Raw genomic sequence first — 15,428 nt, forward strand, 5'->3', positions numbered from 1 at the left:
TTCGTGAAAAGAGTCTCGAAGTAGAGAAATACAAATTCTGTTTATTTTTCCATTCAAACATTGAGAGACGACCTTAGCAAATCAAGAAGCTTAGCGAATTGAACGGCAAAGATGCAGCCGTCATACCCCTGCTCGACTGTCATGGGAACTTGATACACAACCCTGCTGAAAAAAAGTTCTATGATGCAATAACCTCATAGATCATTCATCATAGAATTTCATACAATCTGTATGACATATCATGCAATCTGTATGATATATCATACAGATTATATGATATATCATACAGATTGTATGATATGTCATACAGTTTGTATGATATTCTATGATGAATGATCTATGAGGTTATTGCATCATAGAACTTTTCTTCAGTAGGGAATGCCTTTCCAAAGGCAAAATATTTAACCGACACTTGAGCTGGGTGTTAGCTAGTCTCCTAAGCAGACGCGACTATGAAGCGCCGATACTCAATGCGGGCGGTGAACACATAGTAGATATCGTTTTCCATGAGCGAGAAATCTTAGCAGTGCTGAGAAACCGAATGCTTCAAAAGCTACGCAGCCGGCCGGCTTACCATTTGCATTATACTTTCTTAATGCGCGCGCCAAATATCGAAATACTTTTGTGTTAGTTTGACAAAGTCCGTGCATGAATTTTAGGTTTAGGTTCAGATTTATGAGGTTTAACTTTCCAAACCGACGTACGCTATGATGCACATCGTAGTGGAGGGCTCCGGATAATTTCGACCACCTGCATTTCTGTAACGTATACTGGAATGGCACATTACACGGGCGTCTAGCATATCGCGTGCTTTGAAATTGGACCGCCTTGGCAAGACTGAACTCTCGTCTTTTGAGTCAGCAGCCGAGCTCCATAAGCACTGCGACATCGCGCCAGCTGCTACAAATATGTTCTCCCAAACCACTCGTAACTTGCGCATGTCGAGCTGGTGCACGAGTCGGGTCCCCGCAGCAGTCTAATTATCGCCCAGTGTTAAATTGCAAGCATAAGCTTTATAGTTCTTGAACATGTTTTCTTAGCAAAAGTAATGAGTCATTTTTATGTTTCTTTGTTACCTAATATAGTACTAAATCTATTTCTGCCCCGAAAGTACATGGACCAGGAGCTACACAAGAACTGCCGAACCACCTTGACAAGGCCGTGGCCCCCATTTTACAAAGTAGCAGCAGCAGACAGGCAACGACGCAATCGGCTTGTCAGCCGCTGCGGTGTTATGTTATTGCGCTATGCTGCTGACCTGAAAGACCGGTCTAAATTATCCAGAGCCCTCCATTATACGGTGTCTCACATCGCATTGGTCATTTGGAGACGTTAAAGCACCATAAACCAACCCAAACCATCAATTGGCTTGTAGGGTTATGCAAATGAAAAAATAGAAAACCTAAGTAATAAGAAATGAACAAATTATAAGGAAGTAAATGGCAAGATTTATTGATTTAAATATACTGACAATCCCAAGAGGGATTGTAACAGCGGTGGGTACACAAGAAAAAAATTTACAGTATTGGTAACAAAGAATTATACTAGAGGCACAGCAGCACAATCGACTGGTCACATTATTACAGGACGTGTCTAAGGATATGTACAAGGAATTGAGGAGGCAACACAGAATACTTACTGTGTTTCAAAATACATATACAACAATGGCAAGTACACAATTTTTAAAATCAGGATCATAAAATACCTGCAATATATGAAACACCAAACACTGAAGCAAAATGATCAATGTAATAACAACACAGATATCATAAAATAGATTTACTCTCCGTTTGGCCACAGTCGCGCTGAGTAAACTCATAGGCGAGCTCTGTTGTGCAATTACTGAATCAAGTTTGTTCCACTCGCGCACTGCGAGAGGAAAAAAGGAGCAGAGAAAGGCGTTGTTTTTACACGAGAATTCCTGAAGCGCGAGAGGATGTTTTCGGCGTTTGTTTCTAGAACGGTTGATATTAACAAAGGCTAAGGGATCAAACTTAAAGGAATTGTTAAGCACATGAAATAGGAACTTCAAGTGGTGTACCTTTGCTCGGTTAGGCAGCGTTGGAAGGCCGGCGCGATGCAGTGGGTCAGTTAGGGAATCGGTGCGGCGGTAACTATTGAATATGAACCAAACAGCCTTGCGCTGCACGCTTTCTAACATGGTCACATCGTTTTTCACGTACGGAAACCAAGCTGTGTACGCGTATTCAACAACTGAATGAATAAGGGTGACGTATGCGAGTTGCTTAGTGCAGGGAGCAGAATGACGCAGCATACGTTTGAGAAAAAACAGTTTGTTCGTAGCTTTTCTTGTGACGTTTCGAACGTGCGATGAACAGCTAAGATCTGATGTTATCGAGACGCCCAAGTACCGATACTCCTGCACTTTTCGTAGTGGGACGTTGTTCAGGCGATGTTCAAAATTTAACGATGTCCTTTTCTTGCTAATTCTCATGGAAACTGTTCTGTCTGTATTCATAATCATCTGCCATTGATTGCACCATTGCGCGACACGATTCAGGGCGTTGTTAAGGTTTACTTGGCCATTGGAATTTTTTATGTCTTGATAAATCACGGAATCATCTGCGAATAGGCGAACTTTGACATTTATATCCCTGGTTACGTCGTTAATGTAGAGTAGAAATAGAAGCGGAGCAAGTACTGAGCCCTGTGGAACGCCGGAAAGAACAGGAACCGTGTCTGAAACGCATTCACCAAGCTGTACAAACTGGTAGCGATCTGTAAGGTATTCAATAATCCAGCGAAGAATCCGGCCGTCTCCAAATAAGTTCGGTAGTTTAAATAACAATTTCATATGGGACACCCGATCAAAGCCTTTTGATAAATCTAAAAAAATAACATCTATTTGTGACTGGTCGCTTATGCCTAATGCATAGTCATGGCGGGTTTCAATTAGCTGGGTGACGGTAGACAAGCCGGATCGAAACCCATGTTGGTTTGGATTAAGTCGATTCTGTTCTTCTACAATCTGGGTCATGTATCTAAGTATGATATGCTCCTGTAATTTACAACATGTGCAGGTGAGTGAAATGGGCCGATAATTAGTCGGTGAAGATTAATGCCTGACTTGTGCATGGGGACTACTTTAGCTATTTTTCATTCTGATGGTAACGGCCGTCTCGGAGTGATTTTGAATATATAAGATAAGGAAATTGACTGACTAGTTCCGCATACCGTCTTAGAAAAGCACTTGGGATTCCGTCCGGTCCGTTGCTTTTCCTCTCGTCTAGACTCAGCAGAAGCGATAACAGTCCGCTGTCAGATATAAGAGGAACGCCAGACAGTTTGACGGGGTCGGTGGTGCTGGACCTGCATTCAGGAAGCTGGCGGTCGTCTGGCGAAAGAACTGGCTGAAAGTACCGGTTGAATGAATTTGCCTTTTCTCTGCCTTCTTGGGGAGATACCGGCGGATGAGGGTTTGGACGTTGATTTATATAATGCCAAAACTTATTTGGGGCGGTTTTGATAAAATTGTTTAAAGTGCTGCGGCAGAAATTTTTTGCGAGCATTTTTTTATTCCTAAGTGACTTTGTTATTTCCCGGATCCGCGGTTGGTAAGCTGGGGCAGCTCGTAACTTGTCAGATTTGCGTAACCCTTTTTTTGCGCTTCGTATGTATTATATCACGCGTGATCCAATGATTTTGCTTACGGATGACGTTTTTTGTTGAGGGTAATAAACTGCCAATGCAATGCCCAAAAAGAGTTTTGAATTGAAGTCAGGCCTCATCTATGCTACATTGTTCATTGGTGCAGATATCATAGAAATCTGGAAATTCGTGAGCAAGGTATGTAAGTATGGCTGCGTCATCTGTTCTATTGAAGACAAGTACACTTTTAAATGGACGATGAGAGCGGATGATATTCGGTAAGGGCAAGGTGCACACAACCAGTTCATGGTCAGAAAAGCCTTCATGTGTATGAATATCAATTGTTCCTCGGAGGAAGTGGTCTGTAACAAATATTAGGTCGAGAATTCTTCTGGACGCTCCATGGATGCGAGTGGGCGTGGAAACATGCTGACCTAGATTAAATGTGAATAAAAAATTAAGCATTATGGAGCTTGCCACACTTCCCGAACCCAGAGAGCTCCAGTCAATTTCCGGAAAGTTCAAATTTCCTGCCATTAGTATCCTGCTGCCAGACATGGGCTTTAACATGTAATCAAACAAGGAATCTACGTAGGAGTTTTCTGTGTTTGGTGGCCGATAAATAGCGCCAACGTGCGCGATACCATTTGTCAGATAAATCTTACACCAAACTGCTTCAACAGTTGGAACGTCCGGCATGACTGAATATTTTATCTCACCTTTAATAAGCAGAGAGACGCCCCCTCCTTTGAATTCACTGTCTTTTCTTACAATTGTGCAGCGGGGCGGTACAATTTCACGGTCTGAAATGTTTTTGTGTAACCATGTCTCTGTAACTGCGACAATATCAGGTTTGAAAGCCAGCACAATTGCTTCAAGTTGAGTACAGTTAATGACATTGACTCCTGGTGAATCGCTTTCCAGTGTTGCTTTGGTCTTCGTTCTTTGGCTCAACTGCAACAATATCACTGCACTCACTATCCCATGTGAAGAGCTGACCATTTATATTTACTTTGTCATATGCCAGAGAGACCTTTTCTTTTCAATCACGGTGTTTTTTGTGCGGTCCCATAATTTTTTCCTTAACATTCCTGAGAGCAAGCGAAAAATCTTCTCCAATGGAGTGACCGGAATTTTTTAGTTTAGAACATTGTTTAAGAATGCTAAGTTTGTCTCGGTAGTCAAGAAACTTCATGATTATCGGCCTAGGTCTAGTTTCGTTGTCTTTACTTGGTCTGCCCACGCGATGAATTCTTGCAATGTCTGTCTTTGCAATTCCAAGTAAATCCTCAAAGGCGGTTTTCGTGACAGTTTCATGCAAAGTGCTGCAGATAACACAATCGGGACCCCATGCGCCTCTCCGCGCATGCGTCGATGGTCCTTCTTCTCTTCTTTCTCTCTTGTCTTTTCTCTATATATTTCCGAGCTGGAAATAAAGGGGCGTCTTTTCTGCTCTGCGAATCGGCCTGTTTGCATCACGTTGCTGCCGGCCTTTGGCCGGTAGAACGTAACAGTGGCGACGAGGATTTTTCTGCAGCAAGGAAGCCAGCATATACGCCCAAGCATGACAGCGAAGCAGAAGGAGCCCACCACCAGCCATGGCACACAGGCTACCGGAATATGAAGACGAAAAAGATAAGTGGCAGGCGTACCTCGTCAAGGTGGAAGCCTATTTCGAAGCGAATGATGTGAAGGACGATGCTAGGAAAAGAGCCTTGCTGGTAGCTTCGCTTGCAACAAGAACGATAGAAATTTTGTACGGGAAGGTAGCACCGCGAAAGCCTAGCGCCCTGACCTACAAAGAAGTTGTGCAGGCCCTAAACAGTTACTACGACCCGGTACCCAATGAAATTTCTGAAAGTTTCAAGTTCTTCCATCGCTGCCAGCAAGAAGGAGAATCTGTTCCTGGATTCATAGTGGCAATATGGCAGTTGGCACAAAATTCCAATTTTGGAACTGCGCTGGACAGAATGATAAGGGATCGTATTGTCTGCGGCGTCCGGTCCAAGAATGTGCAGAAGCAGCTGCTAGCGACGAAAAATCTTAACCTTGAAGAAGCCGAGGCTATTGTCCTTGCCGCAGAGAGCGCGGAGCGCGATTCGCAAGGTATTGTTCCGGACCAAGAAGAAGCGAGATTGCTAAAGCTCTTTGGTCAATACGAGTCGCGCGCGAAGTCGCAGGGCGTGCAACAATGCAAATGTTGCGGTAAGCATGGTCATAAGACCAAGGCTTGTCGACTAATCAAGCGTAAATGTTACAAGTGTGCACGGCCAGGCCATTTAGCTAAAATGTGTCCGGCAAATGAGCGAAGTAGAATGCTAGCATTAACGGCACAGACGACAGAAACCGAAGAGTGTGATAGCAGCGCGTCACAAATTTGGTCCTTGACCACTCCGCGCTCTCTCATACCCCCCATCAGGAAACCGTTTACGTGGAATGGCATCGAAATAATGATGGACATCTATACCGGCTCCCCTGTTTGCGTCATTCCCAAGAGCATTTACAAATTGCGCTCTCAGCGATGGCGAAGCTACAGAAGTCTGAAGTACAGCTTTCATGCAATCTGGGAAAGTTGCCGCTCCTCGGTGCATTGACAATCCCAGTTTCATATGAAGGTAGAACAGTGCAGTGCAGTCTGACTGTTTTGGACTGCAATGGCCCCAGTCTTCGCGGTCGGGACCTGCTGAAAAAATTAACAGACGAAAGCATTCAGGTGCTGAGCGTCTATTCGAAGGCTCCCGTGGCAAAACAAACCTTGGAGGACGTGCCGACGCTACTCCAGCAACACTACGACCTCTTCACTGAGGGCGTTGGTCTCATGAAAGGCCCGCCAGCCCGACTGCACATCAAGGCTGGAGCAAACCCAAAGTTCTTCAAGGCAAGGAAAGTTCCTTTTGCACTGCGTGATAAAGTGTCTAAGGAGCTTGACAGATTAGCCTCAGCAGGAATAATATCGCCAGTCCCTCATTCTGAATGGGCAACGCCCATCGTGCCAGTTTTGAAGGACGGAACAGTGCGTATTTGTGGGGACTTCAAGGTGACACTAAACCCTGTGTGCGATGTTGAGCAATACCCCCTGCCTGTCATCGACGACATTTTTGCAAACTTATGTGGAGGAAAAAAAATTCAGTGTGCTAGATCTTCGCGATGCTTACAGTTGGGTCGAGCTAATGAAGACTCGCGGAAATTAGCGGTGATAAGCACACAAAAGGGGCTCTTTTGCTACAACAGGTTACCGTTTGGCATCGCATCAGCGCCAGCGATATTCCAACGGAAAATTAAATCTGTTCTGCAAGGACTAAAAGGGGCCCAGGCTTATCTAGACGATGTCCTGATAGCCGAGAGCAGCGAGGCTGAAAACATAAACCTACAAGCGGTCCTACAGCATTTCCGCGAGAACGGTATCAAACTTCGTTGCGACAAGTGCAAGTTCGGCCAAAAATCAGTGACGTATCTTGGCCATCTTATTGATGCTGAAGGATTACACCCGCTCGAGAAGCACGTGGATGCAATCAGGCTAGCCCCTTTACCGCGAAATTTTGCCGAGTTGCGGTCCTTTTGGGGACTGGTTACATTTTACAACAAGTTTTTACCAAATCTTTCCACTATGTTGGCACAGTTGTAAAGCCGTCTTGAAAAAGGTGCAAAATGGGTTTGGCAAGAAAAAGAAGACTCGGCGTTTCAGATGGCCAAGGAAGCTTTGTATTCAGCCCCAGTGCTAACGTACTTTAATCCGCAGCTGGATTTGATGTTGGAATGCGACGCTTCGCCTTACGGTGTCGGAGCTGCCCTTTTCCGCCGAGTAAATGGAGAAGACAGGCCAATTGGTTTCCGATCACGGACGCTTACCTCAGCTGAGAGAAAATACTCCCAAATTGAGCGAGAAGCTTTAGCCCTGGTGTTTGGCGAGACACGTTTTACGCGATTACCTTTTGGGACGTGAGTTCACGCTTGTAACGGACAACCGCCCTTTGTTGGGTCTTCTCAGACAGGATCGCCAAACTTCTGTCAAGGCTGCCGCCCGAATTCAGCGCTGGGCGCTTTTGCTCGGGGCATACAAGTACAAGCTCGTCTGCAAACCTGGCAAACAGATGCTAATTTCTGACGCTTTAAGCCGTTTGCCTCAATCGCTGCAGGAGCCGCAAGCGGAAACCGAAGATCTGTCAGAAATGGTGCTTATCATGGACGAATGGGACCAGCCAGCCGTTTCCCACCAAGAGATTCAGGCACTTGCAGCAGCTGACGGGTTTTTGCAAGCGATATGCAGGTACGTGACAGAAGGATGGCCCTCCGCCGTGGAAGGTGACAACAGGGAAATGGTAGAGTTCCGGAAAAGGCGACATGAGTTGTCTGTGGAGAAGGGGCTGTTGTACTGAGGTCATCGTGTCGTGATACCAAGTGCGGCGCGTGGAAAACTGTTGAAGATGCTACACGAGTCTCATCAGGGTGCGTCTACCATGAATAGAAAGGCGAGGGCTAGTTCTTGGTGGCCCGGTCTAGATCAAGACATTTGTAGGATGGTCTCAGAGTGTCGAACCTGTGCGCAGGCGCAGCCCATGCCACCTGCACGGAACCCCGTCAGCTGGCCGATTTCGCGCGAGAGGTGGTCACGGCTGCATGCCGACTACGCAGGGCCTATTGGTAACAAGATGCTGTTGGTAATCGTCGACGCTCACAGCAATTGGATAGAAGCCATTGCAGTATCTAGAGCAACGGCTGCTGCCACTGCCGATTGCATGCGAACCTTGTTGAGCAGGTTTGGATTGCCCCGCACCGGGTCCGAGTTTGCTGTATTTCTGCAGAAAAATGGAATCGAGCATATCCGGACCCCACCGTATCACCCTCAAAGCAATGGTCTCGCAGAACGGGCCGTGTGAACTGTCAAGGAGGGTTTGAAGAGAATGCCTGGTGTGGAGTTGGCAACTGCTCTGGCGAGAATTCTTTGTAACTACAGGAATTCGCCACAGGCTTCAGGGTTTGCACCGTCCGAACTTCTTCTTGGGTACCGTTTGCGTACAAGACTAGACATGTGTTTTCCTCCTCGGAGCCACGAAAGGCCCAAGAATCCAGCGGCTGATTCCGCCAGTTGGTACTTCGTCCCTCCCGGGCGAGGCCGTTTATGTGCGCAACTACGGCGTCGGAGAAAAGTGGACACCAGGAAAAGTGAAATCTACGAGCGGTGCCCGTCTAGTGACTGTAGCAACTGAGGACGCAGTCGTTCGACGCCATGTCGACCAGATCCGAAATCGCTCATCAGACACAGACGGAAGCAGGGAAACGTCGAGTCTTCAAGAATCTCCTCCTACGACCTTAGGAACACCTAATTACGAGGCTCAAGACCTTCCCGAGGGGTCTGGTCCTTAGCTACATCGGTCCACAAGAACCAGAAAACCAGTGGAGCGCTACGGCTACTAGGAGAAAGGAATGCTGCAGATAACACAATCGGGACCACATGCGCCTCTCCGCGCATGCGTCGATGGTCCTTCTTTCCTTCTTTCTCTTTTTTTTCTCTATATATTTGCGAGCTGGGAATAAAGGGGCGTCTTTCCTACTCTGCGAATCGGCCTGTTTTCATCACGTGGGTGCCGGCCTTTGGCCGGTAGAACGTAACACAAAGTGTCTGAAGTTTCATCCTCCTGCTCCTTAACACCATAAATGATTAGATTAGAGCGATGGCTTCTGTTATCAAGCTCATCGATTTTTCTGGTCATGGTAGCAAGGTTACGTTCTAATTACGTAAGTTCGCTGGCGCACTGCGTGACTTGTTTTTCAAGCCCATTAATTTTTTCGAGCTTCTTTTCGATTGCAATAAGCTTCTGGTTGGTTACAGTTTTGCCTTTCTTAATTTCCTGAATGCCTTCAGCTGTTCAGCAATCGGTTGCTCAATGGGGCCGGGATTTTCTTCAATATCACCGCCAAGCAAAAGCAGATACCGGAACGACACAATCAGATTCAAGAGAAATTCACAAAGCCGCTGTGTGCACGGCAGCAACAGTAAGCAGACGTTGTTACTTCTAAATGATTTCCCGTAACGTTTGCTCAGCTGTGGGAACAACGCGAACGGGTTTGTGACGCTCATCTTGGCGTTGCCGCCGCGCCCAGTGCGGAAGGATCCGGCGAAGCCGAATTTTATACTGGATGGTCGTGATGTCCGTGTCGATGCGTTTGTGGTTTCCGCTGATAGCCGCGTGGTGCTATACGAGTATGATAGTCGCGCTGGTGAAAGGAGGCGGGTCGAAACGCTTGGATCCTTTCACCGCCTCCAGTAGTCCGAAGAAGGGTCACCGACGCTTGACATGCCGATGGCTGCGCCTCTGGTAACAGCAGCAATCCAAGAAAAACCTGTGCGAATAAGGTGAACGGGTTTGTTACACTCATCTTGGCGTTGCCGCCGCCAAAATGAGAAACTGGAAGAGAAACTGAGGAGAAACTGCAAAACAAGTATTGTTACAAGTTTCACACTTTCATGCATCAAATGAACTTTCATGCATCAAGAGAACTTGAAAGTAGTTTGGCGCTGCCTTCTATACACATGCTACGCAGTATTTAATGGTCGCCGTTGAAAAAGTCAATATTTATGCATGTGGAAGCGTTCAGAAGGAAAGGGAGTGTGCATTCCAAGAATTGTTGCCCGGAGTTAAGGCGCCCTGTTGGCATCATCCCGTTTTGAGATTATCTGAGAGATTAACTTCTTTTCTCTTGCAAATTTGGCAAACAATGAATATATATCATACACATTTAATTTATATATTGAAACAAGTGTTTAAACGGTATTAATATAACTCAATATATTGGGATCATACGGGCTTCAAGAAAGAGGACGTTGCTGGGTGACTCAAAGTGACCGAGTAGGGCGTAGCAAAGAACCCTCTATTGCAAGCTTTGAAGTTTGCGAATACAGGAATTCGTTGCACTTCCCTTACAAGCTGGTTGCTAGAGCGTCTGGTAAGCACACCAAAGTACTAATAATTAATTCGTTGATTTAGATATTTAATGAATCCATTAATTTAATCAGCAGTCGATCAAATTGCCGATGAGTGTAAGAATTTACTAATTTGGCTAATTGTTTTGGTCAATAATTTATTTACCAAGTTAATTAACCAATTTGGTCACCTAACTGAATGTAATGCAACTTAACTGTTTCTTTTGTAAAGAAGAAGATGGGCAGCGGCGGCAACCGCACCGCCAGCGCACGGTGCGAGATCGTTGGGTTGAGTACCCGACCGGAGCTTGGACCGCCATTTTGGCTAGCTGGCCTTAGGCTCTTCCCTGAAAATACTGTTAAAGTTTTGTGGAGCTGCGCTGGGTACAGCCTTTCGGCTACATACTGGAGGTTCGCAACAGAACCATTGCGTCAACTATGTCCGCCGACGCAAGTCAGTCATCTTCCCCTTCGCCTACGCCCGTCGTTTTCCCTGGCGCTCTCCGACAACGGGACCCAGCCGTATATAGCAGGTCGGATTACCACGGCGTGGAGAGTTGTCTTTACTCCTACCAGCGGGTAAGCGGCCACAACCGGTTGGACGAAGCTATGAAGCTGAATAAGGAATTCAAGCCATTCTTAGTAACGGCCGCAAGCTAAAGGAAACAGATTTTACCATCGGACGAGATTATTCGCTTGCTGTCCGTAACAAACGCCGCCAGCTGCTGCAGTTCTAGAAAACGATTAAAAAAGATGGTGACCGCGTGCGCTTGGCTTTCGATAAATTGCATATCAATAAGGATGCGTATCTGTGGGATGTCGCCAGTGGCCGAGCGGTGCCAGTTAGTCCTTCCACGACCGACTTACCGGTTCCAACAGCCACCTCATCTTTTCCAGCGTCTTCATCATCCTCGTTGAACACTCGTCTTAATTCAGAGAATTGCAGTAGTTTTCTTTTCACTAATATCCGAAGTGTACTTTCAAAACCTGTTGCCCTTTCTTCCCTCGTCGATTCAACGTGCACTTCACTTCTGATATTAACTGAAACTTGGTTGGACGATTCTATTCCGGATGCTAACATTCTTCTTGGTGAATCCGAATATTGCTTTTTTCGTTGTGATAGGAAAAATAGAAAAGGGGGTGGCGTCCTTATTGCTACAAAGAAACAAATATCTACTGTCCCCATCACTGTCACTGCTTTTCTTGAATGTGTTTGGATACGGTGCAAAATCGGTATTGCTGATGTTGTTATTGCTGCCTTCTACCAACCACCAGATATGACTGCCACATTTTCAGGTGAATTTCGTAGATTATTGAGTGACTTATATGTGCGTTTTCCTAACTCAATTTTCCTTGTAATGGTGATTTTAACTTCCCAAACATTGATTGGCCTAATCTTACGGTTAACCCCAGTGACCAGGAATCCCACATGTTCCTTCATACCTGCTTAGAATTTTTTGCTTGTTCAACCTATCACTGATCCGCCGCTCTGCCACAACGGCAAATATTCTTGATCTCGTCCTAACAAATAACCCTGAGGTTTGCTCCGATATCTTGCATTTACAAGGCCTTTCCGATCATGACATCATCACCGGGTACATCACTCGTCCATTCGGTAGAAAGGAAACATCCACTAAGCGAATTCATTGCTACAACCGCGCTAATTTCGATGGGATTAATTCTGCACTGCAATCATTTTCGGAGGACTTCCTAGCTCACTATTCATCTCGATCAGTCGAAACTTATTGGAAATCGCTTAAAGACACATTGACTAATCTTGTTGACAAGTTTGCGCCAGTCGTCACTATCCGATATCATAAAAATGCACCATAGTTCACAAATCACCTTCGTCGTCTTAATAACAAGAAAAAAACGCTTGTACCGCCAAGCAGTCAAAACAGGTCTTCAATCGTCATGGACAAAGTACAGGCATTGCGATCACGAATATCAGACACTGCTTAAAACAACTCGTCATCATTTCTTCAGTCACGACCTGTCCACCATGTTAACCAATAACTCTCGTAGATTCTCGCGCGTCATCAATCCGAGTTCCCACCCCGAAATCGTACTAATTAATCCTGACGGTGATCCAGTAACTGAAACTGAGTGTGCACAGCTTCTTAATGACGCATTCATTTCAGTGTTCAGCCATGAAGACATAACTTCCTCGCCCATGTTACAGCCATCTTCCGTCACTTCCATGCCAGAAATTGTCATTAGTGAATCAGGCATTCTTGCCCTTTTGAATAACCTCAAAGTTACTACTAGCTCTGATCACCTTGGATTTAATAACAAAATACTAAAGAATGCCTCTCTAAACCTCTATCAAGTATTGACATCACTTTTTTCACAATCATTATGATCTGGTACAATTCCTGATGACTGGCGTACAGCGAAAGTAATACCCATTTTCAAATCCGGAGACCCCACCATTCCACTTAACTATCGGCCTACCTCATTAACCAGCAACATCTGTAAACTCCTGGAACACATAATTCATACTCAAGTAAATATATATCTACAGGAGCACGATATCATTTTCAAATACCAGCACGGTTTTCGCAGGGGTTATTCATGCGACACACAACTCGCCGGATTTACTAACGACATATTTTCCGCAGTAGACGCTTGCTTACAGGTAGACGCAGTATTTTTAGACTATTCTAAAGCTTTTGATCGTGTTCCCCATCACAGACTCCTAACCAAATTGACAAACTCAAATCTCCATCCCAACGTTATTTCATGGATAAAACAATTCCTCTATAACAGAAAACAATTCACCTCAGTCAACGGCTTAACTCGTCTTCTGTCCCCGTAACATCTGGAGTCCCCCAGGGAAGTGTACTTGGCCCTTTGCTTTTTTTAATTTTTATTAACGATCTACCCAAGTGTGTATCGTCTCAAATTAGGTTATTCGCGGATGATTGTGTAATATATCGTAATATTACTAATGAAACCGACCGCCATTAACTTCAAACTTATCTTGACTTTGTAACGGCTTGGTGTTCCTCTTGGCTAATTTCTCTAAATGCATCTAAAACAAAGTTAATGTCGTTTACTAACCGTTTCACTCGAATTCCTACAGCCTACTTCCACAATAACGATAGAGTAGAACTTACAACAAATTACAAGTAACTAGGAGTTCACTTTCAGTCTGACCTAACTTGGCATTACCATATTAACACAATCTTAGCATCAGCGAAATCGCGCACTCGGCCTTCTTTTTTGGCGTAATCTCAAGCACGCGCCTTCACACTAAAAAAAAATGCTTGCATCACGCTAATCCGCCCGAAAGTTGAGTATGCTTCTGCCATATGGGACCCTCAACAAGGATACATCATAAACCATATTCAATCCCTGCAAAACTGTGCTGTTCACTTCATCTTTTCAGATTATTGACGCTTCACCAGTGTCACAGCATTAAAACAACGTGCCGAGTTGCAATCGCTATCATATCGACGCCATTTCGCTCGCCTAACCTTAGTTCACAAACTGTATCACCATCCCACCCTCCACAAAGACTTCTTTTTGCCACACCCTGCAGTCTTTCCTCGCCGCGACCACGATAACAAAATAAAACGCATCACTTGCCGTTCATTGCTCTACGTGAAATCATTCATTTTTCGCACTATAATAGATTGGAATAACTTGCCATCACACATAGCTACTGACGTTAACCTACAATCGTTTCAGCATTTGTTAAAGGAAACCATGGACTAACAAATTTGGTATTTTTCTTGTATTATGTGCATTTAGTGAGTATTTTATTCTGCGTTGTTTGTTGTGTTATTTGTGTACTTTACTAGCTTTAATTCATTACGTGTATTTTGTTTCAAGTGCCTGTGTCATATTGTTATGCTTGTATCCCCCACCCCCATTTAATACCTTCGCACGAGGGACCTTAGGGGTATTGTAAATAAATAAATAAACAAACGTAGTGTTTTACTTGTCTACGTGGCCAGCCTAGAGCACAGAGCCCACGAAGCAGACGTTAGCACCTGGTCTGCCATTAAACACGCCTTTTCCGATATCTTTGGACGCCCTGCAGCACGCAAGTTGCGCGCCGAACAGCGCCTGCAAGTGAGAGCCAAGCAGCTACATCGAGGATGTCATGGTTCAAGAGATGACCACCAAGAATGTCTTCCTGTCGAGGGTTAGTGTAAGGTGCTCCGCCTGGAAAGACGTGGTGTGGGCCTGTTCGTGCAGCGATAGACGATGCTAAAGGGCAGAACCAGGGCCCGGTCAACAGTTCAGCGAAAATCGCGATGAGCCTTGACGCAGGGCCAGTAATTTCTGCAAACAACACTGCGCATCTGCCTTCGATGAATTCTGTGGTACCACAACGGTGCAGGAACACCTGGTGTCGCTGTCTGGAAAATCCGAGCTACAGGTGTCCCTGGACGTGAAGAAGGCATGGTGCTATCTGCACAACAACTACATGATCTATGCTGGTGTTATGCGCGCGGCGGTTCTTTGCGAGGCTGGCGATGGCAGCATGCAGTTCGATGCACTTATTGTTGACTGCTGGCGCTCCATAGCTCAGTACCTGAAACTGAGTCATTTGGTTTGATAATCGATTGCAAGGCATTCGAGGACCACTGTGGTCTTGTTTGTTGCGTGCGCATGTGTCTCTTTTGTGTGCAAGTGCATCCTTGACATTTGTGCACTTGTTTCTTTGCCTTTTTTTTCGTTCCGCCGCCCAGGACGCCGAGTCAGAGTCAACTTCAAACGAAACCTCATTATCTGGCTAAGCCTATGGTGGTCTCGCTGAGAGGCCCTAAAAGGAGATCTGTTCGCAGCCGCGGGTTCGATTCCAAGTCATGGATATGGATTCAATTTCCTTTTCTCTTTTCCATGACTTCCGCTCCAACTCACCTGAAGCTAAAGTTTACACAAT

The 15,428-nt window shown here is 45.4% G+C and overlaps 1 pseudogene; it reads right to left on the bottom strand.

The window, feature by feature from the left end:
• Positions 1-4,498: 4,498 nt before the first annotated feature.
• LOC149334044 (uncharacterized) lies at positions 4,499-10,851 on the bottom strand (annotated as a pseudogene).
• Between the last annotated feature and the right edge of the window lie 4,577 nt (positions 10,852-15,428).

Source organism: Amblyomma mixtum, chromosome 8 (genome assembly GCF_055824585.1).
Source record: "Amblyomma mixtum isolate Tamu chromosome 8, ASM5582458v1, whole genome shotgun sequence".
In the NCBI taxonomy this organism is placed as follows: Eukaryota; Metazoa; Arthropoda; class Arachnida; order Ixodida; family Ixodidae; genus Amblyomma; species Amblyomma mixtum.